The sequence below is a fragment of the Marmota monax genome, unplaced genomic scaffold, assembly GCF_021218885.2.
Source record: "Marmota monax isolate L192 unplaced genomic scaffold, Marmota_monax_Labrador192_F-V1.1 WCK01_AAM20220418_F8-fsc00011, whole genome shotgun sequence".
NCBI classification, from domain to species: Eukaryota; Metazoa; Chordata; class Mammalia; order Rodentia; family Sciuridae; genus Marmota; species Marmota monax.
The window spans coordinates 19,350,734-19,370,626 of NW_026693082.1; the positions used below are offsets into that span (position 1 = coordinate 19,350,734).

At 38.0% G+C, this 19,893-nt stretch overlaps 1 pseudogene; it reads right to left on the reverse strand.

Annotated features, from left to right (window-relative positions):
- Window positions 1–396: 396 nt before the first annotated feature.
- On the reverse strand, window positions 397–19,441 carry LOC124099013 (PAX3- and PAX7-binding protein 1-like; annotated as a pseudogene).
- Window positions 19,442–19,893: the final 452 nt, after the last annotated feature.

Consider the following 19,893-nt stretch of genomic DNA (forward strand, 5'->3'; position numbering starts at 1 on the left):
ATTATATTTTCCTGATGAATTCCTCCCTTTACCAATATGTGGTGACTTTCTTTGTGTCTTCTGGTTTTTGTTTGAAGTCTGTTCTATCAGGTGTGAGTGTAACTACTAGTACTTGCTTTAGGAGTCCACATTCTTAGAACATAACTTTCCATCCTTTCACTTTTAATCTGTATATATCTTCCAATGAGGTGAGTTTCTTACAGATAGCAGATTATTGGGTCTTGTTAAATCGAATCAGCTAGTCTGCATCTTCTTTTTTTGAATATATGAATATAATGTTTTTTGCATTAAAATAAAAATCAGTATTTGATAGTATAACTTTGCGTATATACTAAATTATGGGAATAATATTAAAGCAGATAGGCTTTTCAATCTCATAGGTCTATTTTCCTTCAATCAAAGATTTAAATTCTTTCACATCGTGGTCACTTACAGCAGACATAGCATGATTCAAAGCTTGAATACTTGCAATAAGTTTTACATTTTCCCTTGCATTTCTTTTATCCACATTAGAGCACCCAATACTATTCCTATAAATTGTATCTGCTAGGTATTGGCAGAAGTTCTCTTTTCTTTTTTTAAAATATTTTAGTTACAGATGGACACAATACCTTTATTTTGTTTATTTTTATATGGTGCTGAGGATTGAACCAAGTGCCTCACACGTATGAGGCAAGCAGTCTACCACTGAGCCACAACCTCAGCCCCTTGGCAGAAGTTTTCTAACAGAGAAATAGTTCTTTCTACTTTCAGATTCCATAAACCATGGTTTTGGGAAACAGTTGATTACATTTTGGGCTTTTTTGATGCTGTCATCTCCATATTTTAAGTTCTGAAAAGCCATGAGAATGTATCTATTTAATAAACAGTCCATTGATAACTCCTGAAGAGTTTTATTTGAGAAAATGCCATACCACGGAATAAAATTTCCTAATAGCTTCACTGAAGAGCAAAACTATATTCTCAAGAGGAGTCCATGTGAGGAGCTGCAATCTGATGAGAGGTTGAACAGCTTTGGCAAACAAAGGCCAATGTGTCTGTGTAGGACATGTAGTATTTTAACACCACGCTTTACATTGTGATTTAATGCAGTCAATTAAATAGAAACCCTCAAGGACATCTACAGAAAGTCTTGCTGGACTCTGACAGATTGAAATTAGTAATATCTGTAGAAGTTTCTTTATCATTACTAGAAAGGCCTTTAAGGTGATCTGCCGTCTTCTGGCTTGTCTATGATGGGTCTTCCTGGCCTCCTGCTCTGTAATCTGACATTTGGCATGCTTTTGATACAGTGCCCAATCATGCCCCAAGACATCAAGATTTGGTGTGATGGGTGCTTTATTTGAATGGCTTGAAAACTCCCACAATTCATCTTTTTTTTTAATTGGTTGTTCAAAACATTACAAAGCTCATGACATATCATCTTTCATACATTTGATTCAAGTGGGTTATGAACTCCCATTTTTACCCCAAATACAAGTTGCAGAAAATCTTGACGTCTTTGGACAGGAAGGCAGGAAGCTCGTTGTTTGTACAGCTGATGTATTGCTGATTCAAGTTCATTAATCAGTGACACCTGTTCACTGAAACACTCAAGCAAGTCTTGGACATACCGTCGCATTTCTTGCAAAAATTCACACCATTCACCAATACCCCCGAAGACCCTCCTAATCTTTCAATAGCCCTGGAAGAATCCATTCGGCTTGCAGATGCTTTCTATGCTGCTGTTGATTTGTTTTGTGCAATTCTTTCATGGAGTCCATTTAAAATGATAGGAACATATTCAATATATTTTTCTTTTTCTTTTTTGGCAATGCTGGAGATTAAACCCAGAGCCTCTGAACAAGCTAGATAAGTACTCTTCCACTGAGCTATGTCTTCACAGCTGTTTCTTTACCAAATCAACAGTAACAGGAGTCATCTCATTACTGGGAGTTTTAAAAGGGGCTGGATTATCTGTTTTTTGAGTTTTGGCATCTGACCATCCATAGGTCATGTAACTATAAGGAATTCCATAGGATGAACCATCAGGCATTGCCTGGTAATTGTTCTGCTAGTACATACTCACTTCTGCGGGATGACTCACTTGAACCTGAGGGATAGTAATTCCTTTTCTTACCTCCTCCTGTTCCCATCTGCTGAGCTCTTTGTCCTGCTCTCCAGTTACTAAAACATCTTCGTCATTCCCCTCAATACCTATGTCCTTGGCAAGTTTTTGTCTTTGTGACTTTTCTTTCACAGAAAAAAAAACAAAAAACTACAGGGCACTTCTCATCATTATCTTTACCATCGCTGGTATCATTTCCATCTTAAGGAGGCAGCCTTAACCAGGCTCATTGTCATGAGCAGTGAAATCTCCCAATTCCAGAGCCATTTGATGCTTTTCCCTTGCAGCATGTATAAAAGCTTCATCTGGAATTTCTCCTGGACAGAGACCATTCAAAGATAAACATTTGAGAATGTTCCACCAGCCTTTGGCTTCTCCTCCTCCTCCTCCTCCTCCTCCTCCTCCTCCTCCTCTTCCTCCTCCTCTTCCTCCTCCTCCTCCTCCTCCTCCTCCTCTTCCTCCTCCTCTTCTTCCTCCTCCTCCTCCTCCTCCTCACCCTCCATGTCCGTTTCATCTTCACCGTGCTCACTGGAGATAACTCCATCGTCCTCATTTTTGTCTTTGACATGCTCTGTTTTGTCCAGAGGTTGTTCATCGCTGATGAGTTCTGTCTTAATCTTGGATTTTTCAAGATCCTTGTTATATTCTTTCTTGAACAATTTTACTATCTTTTTTGCTGTAACTTGATTTCTTCACTTTGAAAACTTCTTCATTTTCTTCCTCCTTGTGGGGGCTGAGCAGGCTGGCCTGGGGCACCTCTTCTTGCAAGGCCTCTTGCATGGTTTCAACCCACTGCCAGGTACCCACTGCAGCTGGGGAAGCTTCCCTCGCCCCCTCAGCCCTGACGTAGGGGTCAGCCTGGAGGGCAGGGACAGCCCTGGGCACAGCAGCAACTCCCCCTCAATCACCCCCAGGGCCCTGTCATAGCTGCCTTAGTTGATGAACATTGTTTTCCTAATGATCAGTTGTATATCCACACTTCTAGTGAAATTTATTCTTTCCCATGCTTTAATGATTGGTTATCTTTCTGCTGCTTCTTAATGTAGGAGTCCCTGAAGCATCTTCTATAATGCTTGTTTAGGGGCCATGCATCCCCTTCATTTATTCTTATCATGAAAGTATACAAGCTTCTAAACTGAGACATGTTCTTGGTCACGTCTAGATGTTGAGCTATGCCAATCTTCCTAGAAGTCAGGGAGGGGTGAAATTATAGTTGGTCACTTGGACAGTGCCCTAAAAAGCTGGGGACACTGGTAGTTCACCTTTTCTCCTCCTCCCTGTGAGAAGAACTTGTGAGGTATGGAGTTCCTTCTGTATACTGAGCTGTGGCAACTTGGGAAATGGGAAGACACAGACAAAAATGAAACAGTTCTACCCTTTTTGTGATGTGTTCTTCAGTCTTTTTCTTCCACAGTATTGCTGTTGCTTTATAAGAAGATTCCTTGGCTCTTGCAGAGTTACTTTGTTCTCTGTATCTTTTTCATGATACTTTATAGGGGGAATAAAGACTAGGTTCTCCTATTCCACTGTTCTGCTAATCTCACCCTCTCTCAAAGTTTAATCTTGATACTCAAGATAATGCTTGCGAAATCCGTAGAGGGCTCTACACAGCCAAGATATGTTAGTTTTGTTCTCAGTTTTGAGGGTGTATTATTTTAAGTGATAGGAACATATTCAATATATTTTTTCTTTTTCTTTTTTGGCAATGCTTGGGATTAAACCCAGATTTAAACCCGGGATTAAATCTCTGAACAAGCTAGACAAGTACTCTTCCACTGAGCTATATAATAAAATCGCCACTATATTGAAGTATCAGTTTGGAAACTTGTATACTTATGTGCTTAACAGTTATTTTTATATTGTTAATTTCCATTGTTACCTTATCCATAATATGCATGTTTGTTTGCTAAATAGTGCTTAATAATGCACTGATTAGACTTATAAATGTATTTGATTTTTTTTGATGTTAAATTTTTTGAGTTCTTTATATATCCTAGAGATTAATGCTTTATCTGAGTTTCATGTGGTAAAGATTTTCTCCCAATCTATAGGCTCTCTCATCACATTATTGTTTCATTTGCTGAGAAGAAGGTTTTGAGTTTGAATCCGTTCCATTTATTCGTGATTTTACTTCTTGGGGTCTTGTTAAGGAAGTCAGATGCTAGGCCAACATGGTGAAGATTTGGGCCTACTTTTTTTTCTATTAGGCACAGGGTCTCTGTTCTAGTGCCTGAGTCTTTGATCAACTTTGAGTTGTTTTTTGTGCAGGGTGAGAGACAGGGGTTTAATTTCATTTTGCTACATATGGATTTCCAGTTTTGCGAGCACCATTTTTTTAATAGGCTATCTTTTCTCCAGTGAATGTTTTTGGCAACTTTGTCCTGAATTTGTGTGGGTTTTTGTATTAGTCTTTTATTTTGTACCATTGATCTACATGTCTGTTTTGGTGCCATTACCATATCATTTTTGTTACTATAGCTCTGTAATGTAGTTTAAGATCTAGTATTGTGAAACCACCTGCTCCACTCTTCTTCCTAAGGATTGCTTTGGCTATTCTGGGTCTCTATTTTTTTCAAATGAATTTTATGATTGCTTTTTCTATTTCTATGAAGAATGTTATTGGCATTTAAATAGGAATTGCATTAAATATGTAAACTGAACAGACACTTCACAGAAGAAATGTTGGGAGTCGCCTTGGCTCCAAAGACTTACTTCCCCATCCCCCAAGAAGAACCGTCCAATGATGAGCCCTGCTGGCTCACATGATCCTGACATCCAATGGTGATCTCTGCTGGCTCACATGATCCTTACCCACCAATCAGACTAGCCCTGCTGGCTTCACATGATCCTTACCCACCAATCAGAAAGCACCCCAGCCAACTATCAAACCATTCAACCATTAAACTGTCATAACTGTCAAACCACTCCCAGCTCTATAAATATGCAGAATCATGTGAGCCAGCAGGGCTCACCATTGGATGGCAGGATCATGTGAGCAAAACAGAAATACATTTTACTAGGTTCTTAGTAAGTACTGTTTCAAGAAAAATGAGTTGTAATTTTTTTTACTTTGTTACTTCCAGTTAGAAAGCCTGCTTTTATAAATATTCTTTTTAAAATAAATTATTTTTTCTTTAAAAAATGTATTTGAACCATCACTTTACTATTGGATGTTTGGGTTGATATGTTTTTGAGATAGCATACTAATTTATTAAATGCATTTCTACTACTTTTTACATTGTAACTTTTTGCCTTCCTAAGCCTATCTCAGAATACTAAGTAAGAATCAAGTGACTGCTGGGTCTCAGGGGATCTCATGGGAGTTTATCAACATTTTTGAAGACTGAGGCTGAAAGATAAAGTATTGTTTCAGTGAAATTCAATGGAGCAAATATTAGATTAACACTCCAATCCATCACTGAAGTTATTTCCTCAATATCTACCTATTCTCAGAACAACTTTGTAAAATGTACAGTGGACACTAGCCATATATAGCCATTGAGCACTTGGAATGTCGCCCATCTGAATGGAAGTGTGTTATAAGTATGAAATACATAGTAGATTTTGAGGGGTTTGTATGAAAAAGAAAATTAATTCACTAATATTTTTGTATTGGTGATAGCCCAAATGATATTTTAGATGTACTTGATTAAATAAAACTCATTATTAAAATTGCTTTTATCTACAACTTTTTATGCTTCATCTCCTCTCCCATGACCACTAAAAAAATTAAAATTAAAATGTCACTTTAATGAATGCTACTTTCAGGTCTGACTCAGGTTTATTTTAGTGTCAAAGAAGAAATGTTATAAAACCAAATAAATCCTGAACCAGGATGTCAATAAATATTAGAAACACACTTGATTACCCTGGGATGAACTATAGTGCAAGTCTCATCATATGTAAACAGTGATTCATAGTGTATGTCATACTCCAATGCAGAAAAACTGACATTTTATGTCTGAGAGCAGGATTAATGTATGTTTTACTGAAGGCAAATAGACTTGGGGAGAATATGTGGAAATTCTGAATTAGCTTGAACAGGCTGTAATTGTGCATGTTACAGCAGCCTGAACTTGCACATGTGTAGTGGTATCATTGTTTCCTGAAGCAACAAACTGCTGGGGAAACTTTAAAAATGTTGGGATTTTTCACACATGATATGTAGAAGTTGTCTCATCTTGGCATCTGTTAGTTGAATGAGATTAGGATAATTGCTTACTTTCACCATATTTGAACGTTCTCATCAATAAATAAAGATCAGTCTCATAGCAGGTTGAAGGATTAGATGAAGATTAGGGGAAAAAAAAACACATGATGAGCACTGTGTCCAGCACATAGTAATACTCCCTGAATGGTGACTATCATGTGCTTAGGGTTTCTGAAGAACGCAGAACATGAGGTCCATGGGGCTCAGAGTGCCATCCTATCTGCCATTTGTGTGACGTTTGACAACTCATTAATTCTGTCCTGTCCTTGGTATCCAAATGTGTGCAATGGTGTTAATAACCCTGTATTGGAAGAGGGGGCAGTGACACAATCAAGTGTCTGCACAGTAAGTTCATTTTAAGTAGCTCATGGTGACTCCAGCTGTCAGGTCGTGGGCAAGAAAACATAAACATCAAATTGTTAATCATAAAATTAAAACTTTAATTCCACAGGGTCATCCCAGTCCTTGAATTTTGTAAGATTCTGTTTGGTAAAACTGTAGACTTTCTACATTTTTCCATAGTGAGTCAGTTTAGTTAAGGTTTCTTCTGAAGAAATAAGACAAATTTGTCCATAGTACAGAATTAGCTGTTATAAAGCCATTTATTCAAAAGCCCAAATTAAACTATTTCATATCATTTACCATCTGACAAAGGACACCTGAAGTGCTTGACTCTGAGCCTTTGACCCTGATGTGAGAAGGTCAAGGTGCACCTCAAAGCCCTACTCAAACACGGACCCTAAGGTGCCCACTTGGGAGGGAAGGAGCCTGGTGACCTCCCTGAGAGGCTTTGACAGGAGGAGTAGGGACTTTTATTCTGCCATGTCTAATAAAAAAGACTATTTTTGTTGTTTTGGTAATTATATCTTCATTCTTTTTCAACAAGTCAATTTGTCTTGAAAATGTCAGCCTGTCTCCTTCAAACTAAAGGTACCTAAATAAAGTTACTTTCCCTTTGTTTGGAGTGAAAATTGATTATTTGAAAAATATGTAGCACATGCTCATTATAGAAAGTTGGAGAGCATAATGATAAATAAGAAAACGTTAATGAATATCTCATCAGGCTGGTATCCTCATTGTTAGCATCTCATTGTTTTTTTTTTCTGCATAAATTTGTGTATGTGCTCATGTGTGTGTTTGTGGTTACTGGGGAATGGTCCTAGAGGCAGTCTAACAGTGAGCTAAATCCTCAGCTCTCTTTATTTGAAACAGGATCTTGCTAAATTGCTGAGACTGACCTTGAACTTGAAATCCTCATGCCTTAATCTCCCAAGTATCTGGAGTTACAGGTATGCACCACCATACCTGGACTTCTACATAAAATTTTTAATGGCTATATATAGTTTTTACAATGTTGGAATTCATATGGATCTTTCTTATATATAAAATAAAATATGCTACTATTATACTACAGAACAGTACAGAGAGTTGGCATTTAATAAATATTGGAAGTCTTTTAAAATGTATTTTATTATATATGCTATTATTAAATATGCCTTGAAAAATATGATTTAGAAATGGCTGCCAATTTTTAAATGTTTAATAATAATTTGCTTAACCACCTTCCTACTATTAATCATTTGTTTTTTAAAATTTTTATTTCTGATTTTCTTGAATGAGCCCCCCTTTGACTTAATAAATCATTATACATACTTCTAATTGTCTTAGGTAAGTTCCTACAGTAAAATTTTGGGGTCAAAGAGAATGAATGTTTCTTAACCCATTTATAACAGATTGCCAAATCATCTTCCAGAAACATCTGTCTTAATTTGAAGTGTGAAATTTCTTTTACTTATTAAGACCTCTTTATCCCCAGATGGATTTTTGTTGTTTGCAATCCAAGTGTTTTTCACCTTCAGTCATCGTTTGGCAATCTTTTCCTTTGTGGTTTTTATCTGTTCCTCTTGTGCTTTACAATAGCTTTCTCTTCCAGAGATCAATTTACCTTTCATCTATTTTTTAAAAAGTGCTTTTACCTGCAACTCTTCAATCTCATTTTGGCTTAAGACAAGGAGACAACTTCTTTAGTAGTTAACCATTCATCTCAATATGATGCATTGAACAATCCATCCTTTCCTTAATGGGTTAAATGTTGGCTTTCCACTAATGCACCGTTATACAAAGGCATGAAGTTTGCTTCTGTAGTTTTGCTGATCTGTCTGTTCATTCTGACTATTCAGTTCAAGTCATTTTTCTTAGAGAAAAATAGTTTTTGGCAAGAAAAGTAGCCTTTACTTCCTCACACTGTTCACATCTCAATCTCTGAGACCTGACAAGCTACCTTTGGAAATGCTTTTGAATTCCTCTGTCTTTATGCTGTTCCTGCTACTGCTCCCTCAGGCCACCAACACCTCTTTGCTGCACTAATTCATCACCCTAATTCCAAGCTTGCCCCCCTATCATTCATTCCATACTCTACATACAGCCAGAGTGAGTTTTTGAAAATGCAATGTGGTCTTTGGGTTTATTGTGTGCTTGTAGAATTTGATCAATATGATCATAGAGTCCTTAATGGATTCTCATTGTCTTTATATAAAAGGAGAATCTTTAACTTATAGTTTAGTCAGATCTTTTGGCACAGATCTATTTTCAACTGTGCACCTTATAATAGGCAGGCAGACAGGCCTCTTCTGACCTAGCAGAATAAGGATGAGCTTAAGCAGGTTGATGGTGCTAACTTCTGTCTGTCTGCATGGCATCAGGTGGTGTCTATGCTGGGAAATATGGTGGCTCTGAATTATGAAACTGGGAGTACAGCCTTATACTATGGTTCTCTGCTTATAGTACTTCTTAAGCTTTATAGCTTATGTACATTTCCTGGGGATTGGTGCTAAGATGCTGTTTATAATTCAGTAGATCTGGGGTATGGCCTGAGATTCTACATTTCCAACAAGCTCCTGGATGGTAGAGATGATGCTGGGTGAGAACCATGTTTTAAGTCATGAGGCATCTAGCAGGTACCTGGTTAAAGAAAAGATTGTTTTCTTCTCTCAGTGCATCCTGGAGGACAAAACAAAAAACATTTTAAAATGTTTTAGTTTTCTTAACAAATTCAATTTGGAGACTGCATATTTTGAGTGAGTTCTATTGAAAGTTTTGCTGTTGTACTAATAATAGAGAACCCTTTGCCCATCTCTTAGGGTCCTTGAGAAGGAGAAATTTCATGGAAAATCAAAAATGAGAACCTAGAGTGCTGCAGTGTAAGTGTTTGATAACAATTTGTTAATAGAAATATGAAAATATATTTCCTATAGCTGATAAGGAAGCCTTGGACTGGACTCTATATTTTGATAGTGCACAAAACTCTGCTATAGTTTGGAGCTAGAACATCTTCAAAGGCCCATGTATTAAAGGCTTTGTCCACAGTCCATGGAACTACTGAGAGGTGTGGGGGGGTGGCTAGTGGAAGGAAGTTAGTCCCTTGGTGGCACACCCTTAATGGGGATATTTGGACTCTGGTTCCCTTCTGTTTATCTTGCTTCCTGGCTGTCTGGAGTTGAACATTGTCCTTGGCCATGCATTCCTGCCATTTTGTACAATGATGCTGTAGGCCCACAGCAAAAGGGCCAATCAACTATGCACTGAAATCTCTGAAACTGTGAGCTTAAATAAACCTTTCCTTATTTTAAATTGATTATCTCAGGTATTATGTCACACCAACAGAAAGCTGACTAATGCATAACCTTATTACCAGCAAAAATGAGACTATTTAGGAAGCAAGGAAAGCAGAGAAATAGAAATGTGTTTTGGCTACTTCTAAAGTTATAGTTTATGTTAAAGTATAGAATAATGGTTAATAGAAAGCAGTCTTCCTGAGTTAAAATTCCAACATTGCCCAGTACATTACTTCCTTACTCCTCTATTTTGTAATCTATAAAATGGGAATAAGGAGAGAGTCTGTCTCATGAGGACTTAATGAGATACTAGTCAGAAAACACTTTAAATATGCCTTCTACCTAGTTTAGTGCTCATTGAGTGCTAATTATGATTAAAATAAATATGTCAACACAGAGAGGATGGCATTTCAGCCCATAGAAACAACATGTCCTTTGGTTTACTTTAGCCCATTATATCTCATTATCTCATATGGGACACCCATAAAATCTTAAATTGAACAAAAAAAATCTATAATTCCTGGTAACTTTAAAGTAATTGTTTTTAGAGTTCTATTATTTTGAGAAGTAATCGAACAATTGGTGAAAATATTCATCAACATTAATGATAATAGATCATACAATAAGCTCTTGATGATAGTTTCTAATTTAGATTAATGGACCTGTGTCAATTTTATTGAAATATTTGAAGAATTGAAGAGTTGGGAATTAATGGACTAAATTTTAATCTTGTGAGTTCATATTCTATTTATAACATATTTGAGAACCATCATGTCATTAACTTAGATTGACCTGCTTCAAATTGAGCTCTACACCTAACTGCTAAGAGGAGAGAGACACATACTTTTGTGCCAGATTCTTACCTCACAAAGGACCAAGCATCTAGGAATAAACCCACATTGATGGTATGACATGCTAGGGAAAAACCTGTTCTAGCACAGAATTGTAGCCTGTTGGAATAAATTCAGAGCACATCAGGTTATATTTTCCTATCAGTGATTGACAGTGCAGAGGTTGTTAAAATGACTGTACATCTTTATTATATGTGTAAATTTACTTTAAATATTCTGGGTGTCTTTTTAAGTGAGAAATTTAAATCTGTAGACTCATCTGAAACAATCTGTAATACATGGAATTATGAGCCACATAAACTTGATATGAATATTTATTTCTTGAACATCTGCTTGAGTACAAAATATGTGGCTTAAGCAAATCTAATATGAAAAATATTGCAATTAAAACTAAAAGCATTTAAGAAGAACATTGTATTGAAAGAAATAGATTTTATTTACCCACTGTTGATGAGATTATGAAACAGTGCATAATACATGACAAAGAACAACAAAAGAAATAGTTTGCTGAAATTAGGCAATGTTAATGAGAACTTATAAAGAACTGTTTATTATTACCTTCAATCAGCAAAAGACATGAGTCAAAACTTTAATAAAACAGTAATAAAATTTTAATAAAACAATTTGAATCATTCTTTCAAAAATAATGTTTTTTTGGGGGGAAATATTTTAAAAATACTAAAAAGTATAGAAAGGAAACATTATCCCTAACACTCTCATTTCATGATATTATGTATTAGAACACGGAAGTTTCCTACAAAGTCATTAACAGTATTATTTTTTAATAAGTGTCTTACAATGATTTTAATGTTTTTTATTTTGCTGTTTATCAGGACATATCATTTGAAAAGGAGATTAACCAGTTTACCTGTAAGAAAATTCTGACTTAGGGGTAATCTAGAGTTGTCTTTTGTATTGCTGGTGGGACTATAAATTGGTGTAGCCAATATAGAAAGCAGTATGGAGAATCCTTGGAAAACTGGGAATGGAACCTCTATTTGACCCAGCTATCCCACTTCTCAGTCTATACCCAAAGGACTTAAAAACAGCACACTATAGGGTCACAGCCACATCAATGTTTATAGCAGCACAATTCATAATAGCTAAACTGTGGAACCAACCTAGATGCCCTTCAGTAGATAAATGGATAATGAAAATGTGGCATATATGCACAATGGAATACCACTCAGCAATAAAAGAGAATAAAATCATGGCATTTGTAGGTAAATGGATGGAGCTGGAGAATATAATGCTAAGTGAAATTAACCAATCCCCAAAAAACAAACATTGAATTATTTCTCTGATTTAAGGATGCTGATTTATAATATGCTGAGGGGAGGGGATGGGAGGATTAAATAAACTCTAGATAGGGAAAAGGGGAAAAGGGGTGGGAGGGGAAGGAAGGGGGCACAGGGGTATGAAAGACGGTGGATGCGATGGTCATCATTACCCTAAGTACATATATGAAGACACTAAGGATGTGACTTTGTGTACAACCTAGATATGAAAAATTATGCTCTATATGTGTAATATGAATTGAATGCATTCTGTTGTCATATATAACAAATTTAAAAAAAAAATAGGGCATTGTAGTATTATGGCTACAAATGTCTTAAGACCTAGACATGTCCTACTAACATTTAGTACACACCTTGAAAATGTCAGTGCAGGTAGATTTCTTCATCAAAATTGAGCAATTTACCCAGAAAAACAACCCTTTGTCTTGCAATTGTTTAACAGAGTAACTGAAGTAAGTTCCCCATGTCAAACAGTGAGAAGAGGCAATGGTTATTGGTTGGTCTTGCCTTCCTAGAACATCAGCAACTTATAATTTGATTGTGACAGTTTGAATGTGAGCTGTTCCTGCCAAATGCTCCTGTGTTAATGCAGAAGGTGAAATTATAAGATTATGACAGGAGTAACCTCATCAGTCCCTCCCCCATTTGAATTGACTGAATGGTAACTGTAGGCAGGTGGGTCAAGGTTGGAGGAAGTATGTCTTATGTTCCATGGGAATCACATCTTATTCCCTCTGGCTTCTTCTCTGTCTATGCTTCCTGGATGCTATGAGTGGAGCAGAGTTACTCCAACATCTTCTACCACCATGATGTTCTGCCTCATTTTGATCCCAGAGTGATGTAGTCAGCTGACCATGGATTGAACCTGTGAGCCAAAATAAATATTTCCTCCTCTAAATCATTTCTGTCTTGTGTTTTAGTCATAGCAACACAAAGCTGACTATCACATCGAATGAGTTCTAACTTTAGATAGCATACAATTCTCTCATTTCACCTTTTTTCCCACTTTAACCCACTCTTCACACCATCTATGATATTCAAAACCTGCATTTAGCCTGTTATGCAAAAGAGCTGCAAGGGTATTTTCTGTCAGCAACCAGTCTTGCCTTATCTTAATTTCACATATAAATCAGGATTTTAAAAATGGGTTTCACATCTCTTTTGGCAGTATGGAGTGCCTCTCTCCACTATGGAGTGATTCTGGATTTCTCCAGAATCCATTGATTCAGTCAGCAAATATTCTACCTACTCTGTCCTAATCATTGTCTCATTGTCCTGGCTGTTGAAGATCCAATGGCATTCCTGAGAGATAAAATTCTTCCTCCTCAGATCCTATATCCTGTAATCAGGGGACATGGCATACACTCATGCATACATACATACTGAAGGTCATTTCCATTAGCAGTAGATATAGAAATACTGAACAGAGTGCTGTGACGGTAGGTGGGGGCTACTGTGCTCAAGATAGTTCTCCTCTGCACTGCCTTGGGTTTCATTGTCCCCACTGCAGGGAACAAATGCCCTAATCTATGGGACTGAGTGCAGATGTACAACCTGAGATTCAGACAGACCCTCTGAAATCTTTATTTTGCTTTTATCTTTTTTCTTTTTTTTTCTAATATGAAGTTTCCAATCCCTGATTTCATGCTCATTTACATAGATAGCTCTTCCTACTATATTTGATATTTGTTGTCAGCACCAAACATGTGTTTAAATGTTTTTGCTATGATCTGCACACTTATTAATGAAACACTTAGATTGTATTATCCCATTTGGGGGCTGTGTGGGTCTAACGTGATTAAAGGCAGATAACATAGATAAAACCTTGGTGAAGACAGAGTGAGTGGGTGGTTGTGAATTGTTTCTCTTTTTTTTCCCTTCCTTTTGATTCTCTCCCTACATACTGGAATTAACTCCAAACAGAGAGATTCAAATCATCTTCCATGTTGGCACCATCAGAGTAAATACTGGTTGCCTGGAAAGAAGAAGAAGAAATCCTGACTTTACCCCAGCAACCCCTTAGAATTCAGGCCTCGGCAGGTAACTTGGATTCCTTACTTGCGAGTCTATTTTTGTACTGTCCCCTTCATATGAGATCATTGATCTTTTGAATGTAGATTTTGTTCCAGAAAGATTGTGTTGGTAATCCCCCATTTTAAAAAATATTATCATAATTGCTCCAAAAAATCTGTTAGGTTTTAAAAACCTACTCTATAGAAATGCTTCCTTTCCTTCAAGCCTGATTCAAGACTTTCAGGTACTAATAGGTTTCTACTTGACATTTTCCCTTTTGTGAATATTGCATTTTTATTCTGATGTTGAGATACATAATCATAAAATAAGATTGTTTTGAAGAAATTCTAGTTTCAAATGTAAGATAAGAAAATGAGACTTATTAGGCAAAGGAGCTGCAGTTCTGAATATTTTTTCATGAAGAGCCTCAATCAAAGCAGTATTTCTACTAGTTCTCTAGGAAATGGAGGTTTTTGAGATACTATTTACTTTAACATAAATATTTATAGACTCTTAAGAGGTAAAATTGAATACATGTTTTAAAAAACATAAAAACTGTGTATAAGCTTATAATATTAAAAACTCTCACCAGAAAATTGATATTTGACAGTTTCCTTGTGAACTTTTAAAATGTGGCCTGAGTTCTCAAAGATCAAATTGGAGAACAAAAGTATAAATAGGTCATTTCAGTTACAGCTTCATATTCACTTTACGAATACATTCAGATATTCATGACTCTTTCAGGAATTTTAGGAGGTGGCTAAATTTTCATAAGGAGACATGTTCAAAGTTAGGAAATTACTTTTGCTGGAAAACAAATATCCCCTTTTTTGTGGCTTGAGGCACAATATACATTACCCACAATTGTACATTTTAAGGTAGTTCCCACAGTGAGAATGAGGTAATAACACATTTTTACCTCAAAGAATTGAAGAAACAATATACTGACAAATTTCTTTCTGCTTAAATTACAATCATCAAGGAAGATTCTCCAGATAGTGTACCATATGCTTCATCACCTTTTACTTTTTGTTTAGGAAAAAAAGTATGAAATAATCCTCAAAAAATTCCTTCCTACTCTGCCTGCTTTCAGTAGAGAAGGGCTGTAAAGTTCCTACCTCCACTGGCTGGGGTTGTGGCTCAGTGGTGGAGTGCTTGCTGGTATTGAAATGACCAACCACTTACAGGTGAAGTTTTTAGTTGCTCTTCAGGGGTAGTCTTGAGGGTAGCTGCCTTTTCTTTCCCTGGTCCTTGGTCTCAGAACCAGGCACCTTGAGTGAGGTCCTTGACTTGGGCATTCTAAGAGGCCGGGGATCACAAATTCCATTTGTGGATCAATTACCATCACCATTTTGGTGTGCCTAACTGTAGTACCCAGCCATATAGAGACCCAGTACTGCACCTCCACAGGGCCATTTGCTACCCAACTGTCCCTATCTCTTAAGAATCTCAGTCACTTTCTGTGGAGACCCTGATGGGTCCTCTCCTATCTCTCTAGCAAGGCCTCCTAAGAGGGTTTTCATAATTAACCCTCAAGCCTCATTAACTATGCTAAGTCTAGTCTAGTGATTTAGGCAGCTTTTTTTGGCGCCTCTAGCATATTATTTGGATGGCAAATAAATTTGCCAAGCTAATTCAGTGTGACAGGCTTTTGCTTAGGAGCTGGTCCCGTTTGGAGAACTGCTCTTTGAGATTCCTTCTTTGCTTTTCAGCTGCCAGCAATTCTTTTCAGCCAGCAAAGCTGTCATTTATTTACCTTTAGCACCAAAAGGGACTGAAAAGAACATTTATACCAATTATCTGATATTTTTGGAGGGCTCATCTTCAATGCCCTGTTTTAATTTTTTTTTCCTCCTCCTCCTCCTCCTCCTCCTCCTCCTCCTCCTCTTCTTCCTCTTCCTCTTCCTCTTCCTCTCTCCTTCCTGGGCTTCCTCCCTGTTTTCTGAATTTCTTCCTCTTCCTTTTGGTACATTTCCACTCCTCCAGAAACCAGGACATAAACATGTCAGACCTTTTATGCTGTCTTTATCCTGGTCCTCTGTAATCCCATTAAAAAAAAAAAAATCTTCTTGTAGTTCTTCCTGCCTGTATCTCCTATTTTTATTTTCATTCCAACCCTGCATAGGAGGACTTCTTTGTAATGCAAATCATTACAAAGTCTGCCCTTGAGCAATACCAGCATAATACCTACCTGGTTTCAGGTTTTCCAGAAATTTTATTGAGAGAGATCCTGGCATTGCAATTGTGACACTTTCTGAAGACTTCCCAAGATAAGGAAGATCCTCTGAACTCTAGCCTAGGTGTAGCAGATGCTTTCTGGGTTTACCAGGGATCCTTATGTCCCCTCCCTAGGAACAAGGTATTCAGAAGCTTCTCTCTGCCTTGTGATTCTGTTTTTATAGGGTCTTGTTGACTCTAAAAGATTTAGCAGTTTTGTTGGGGAAGTCGTCTTGGATGAGGTGACTCAGTCTGAGGCAAGAATGGAAACAAGGAGCTGACTGTGCAGTGACTGGGGGGAAAGGTGTTCTGGGCAAAGAAGTTAAACATGGCCCAAGGCTCTGAGGGGGAATGAGCTTGGAGCTTTAGAGCAAGAAAAGTAGACCATGGGACCAGAGTGTAGTGATTTCCTAGAATGAAGAAATGTGAGAAGAGGCTGGAAAGGGAGCTTTACATAGAGCTTTGTAAACCACAGGAGGAGTAATTGATTTTAGTTTTTAGTGTGATAGTCATTGGCAAGTATTAAGCATGAGTGATGCCATTTGATTTATGTTTTAAACAATCACTGAAGCAGAGCTGTATGGAGCAGGGGCGATAGGGTTATAGGAGTACAAGCAGTTACATCATTTAAAAAAATTAGATAACAGGGATTGAACCTTGGGGTGCTTTCCCACTGAGCTACATCTACAGTCCTTTTTAAAATTTTAAGACAGAATCTCACTAAGATGTCCAGGCTGAACTTGAACTTGCCATCCTCCTGTTGAAACCTCCAGAGTCACTGGGATTCCAGGCACATGCCATTGTGCCTGGAAACAGTGACATCATTTTAAGATCACTACCATCATGGCAGTGGTGATGCTAAGATGAGAGGGAGAGCAGTGGAGATGGGAGGAATGGGTGGGCTGGAGATATATATTTGTATAGCTGGCAGAATTCGCTGCTAGATTGATCATGGAGTGAGAAACAGATTGTCAGCCTCTACCTTGAGCAAGCATAGGATCATTTACTGAGTCTGGAAAAGCGTCCTAGGGACATGTTGGGAGGGAAATGGGAACATTGTGGACAGATGAGAGATCTGTTAGTTATTGATGTGAATTTGTTGGATAGAAGTTGAGTTCAGACACATTTGGAATTGTTGGCCTATGGGATCTGTCTAAAGCCGCAGGACAGGAGGAGATCACTTCTCTGGTAGTAGGAGGCCAGGAAAATTGAAAAGCCGGCCTGAAACCTGACTCTGGAGAAGTTCATCCTTCATGGCCATAGGAAGAGGAGGATGGCAGCAGACTGGACAAAAGCTGCCATGTGTTAGGGAAATTGTTAATGTCATGGGAACAAAAGGTATTTTCAAGGAAGAGGAAGTAGCTGTCTGGGTCAAATGCTCAAGGATGCCCTTTCAAGCCTCAATGCCCAGGATGTAGCAATGAAATGTACTCTACTGAGTGGCTGTCAGCTGCTACTCATGAACCCATTCTCTCTCCCAGGGGATTGCCTGTTTTCTGTGGGACCAAGCAGAGAGCCCTAACCCCTGCTCCTAAAGGGTTTCCTCATGAAACATCTTCAGTTAGAAATAAACCTACAACCAGAGGCATTTGTCTTTGAACATGGCCTTTATGTGTTTCCCCCACCCACCTAAAATGTGTCCTTCCAGGTCTTGAAAAGGGGACAAATGGTTGGGAACATTCATTTTCTGGTTCTGGTTTGCTCCACAGTCTGCTAGATCCTGGAAATGCTGAAGCATCTCTTCATATTGATTGAAGATACCTGGGCTAATCAGTTTGATTTGAGCTCTTAGTGATTTACATATACTTTGCTTTTTTGTATTTCTATATTCTTTCCAGAAACTACTAGCTTCTGTTAAATTTGATTTTTCTTTCTTTTTTTTAACCCCCTCAGGATTACTAACAATAACCAGTCTTTAGGATGTGACTTCCTCTTAACTAGTCATGTCTCCAAATTTATAATTCCAAGCCAGGAGGTCTCAGCATCTCTTTTAGGAATTGGTTAAAGAGACTAAAATCTGGTTAATCAACTTATCTTATTCATCTGTAGTGTGAGGAGGAAGGTTTCTATAATATCAAATTGTAGAGACACCCAGTGATGGCTTATGATAGGAAGTAATTTGGCCACACTGTGGCCCACTAGTTTTGCATGAATAGATACTCACCAGGTTTACAGAGTTGCTGGCTCTTCCTTTCATCCTTGCTCTTCTCAAAGGTCTTCTTAAATTACGGTTTGAGTCACCACCCTGGCTGTTGCTATGATTCATTCTACTCTGACGTGAATGAATGAGGCAGGCTATGAGTTCCACTTTATTTCTTTGCCTCTGACATTTATAAACAGCTGAGTGCATGTGCATTTTTTTGTGATGCTGTTATGTCTTCATTTTTATATTTTCTGACAATATTCTTTTATTTCTTACTCTTTTTAGAGAGTTATACTATGTGTGTGTGAGTGTGTGTACACACAGGGAAAGTGGAATAGATATTGATTGGAACAACATGTCACCTTTTTCCACAAGGAAAGGTTTGACAGCCAAACACAGCTATCTAACTCCAATCACAGTAGGGTGTAGAATTCCTCCCTCACTCCTCTTTCATTGCTGCTCAGGAGGAAAGCTATGATTAAATCCATAATGGGCATATGCTTAGGAGAAAACAAAATGATGATGACATTTGAATACGTGATTCATTTTCTGGTATAAATGTGAGGAACTCCAGGTCATCAAGGACAGAACATTTTGTTCCAAGGGATGTTCCTCGCAGACATGCTGTATCCAGAGTCCTGTATTTGGGAAAACCAGAGCAAAATTCTCATGTCTCTAATGTGGTCTTCTAATTGCAGCTAGAATATTAAAGTCAGTTCTCTGTTCCAAAGATAGGAGAAAAAATGCAGTCAGTCGAGAACCACAGTAGACCCTTGAGCAGTAATTTCAAGGCCCTAGCAAGGTCTTGGTCTTAATAGGTGACAGAGCTGTTCCTTATGTGACTTGCAGGGCAGATACCTTTGTCAAACTCATTTGCTGCAATTTTCACCCATTTCAAGATACTAGATTTCACAAAGGGGTTGTAAGGGAGCCTTCCAGTGATGTTGATGTGGTGCAGGAGGCTTTCAGTGGTCTCTACTTCCTTCATCAACCCCCCTAACCCAACTCTAAGCTCTCAACTGACTTCACAGCTTCTGTCCTGCCGGGTTGTACCCATACAGTCTCTTTTTGCATTTATATGTCCCAGTTGTCAAGTCTCACTGAATTCTATTCAGATAGCATGTTGACGATTAGGCCATTGGCACTCAAACCTATCCTCCCTACTCTGCTTTTGGATGCAGGGCTGAGATCCTGTAAACTGCATTCCATAGTTTTTCCATGTGGCTCACTAGAGAAGACGAAGAGGAAGGAAGGAGAAGGAATTCACTCCTTCTTGCTTTGCTTCCTGTTGCTGTCAACATCACCCAGTGTCAGTTCTCCACTCTGGATGTGGCAACCAGTCTGGCTTGGCATTTTCATGCACTCTCAGAAGCACTGCAGCCCTCAGTGCAGCCAGCTCCTGCGATGGCCTCCCCGTGCCACACCCCTCCTGGCATGGTG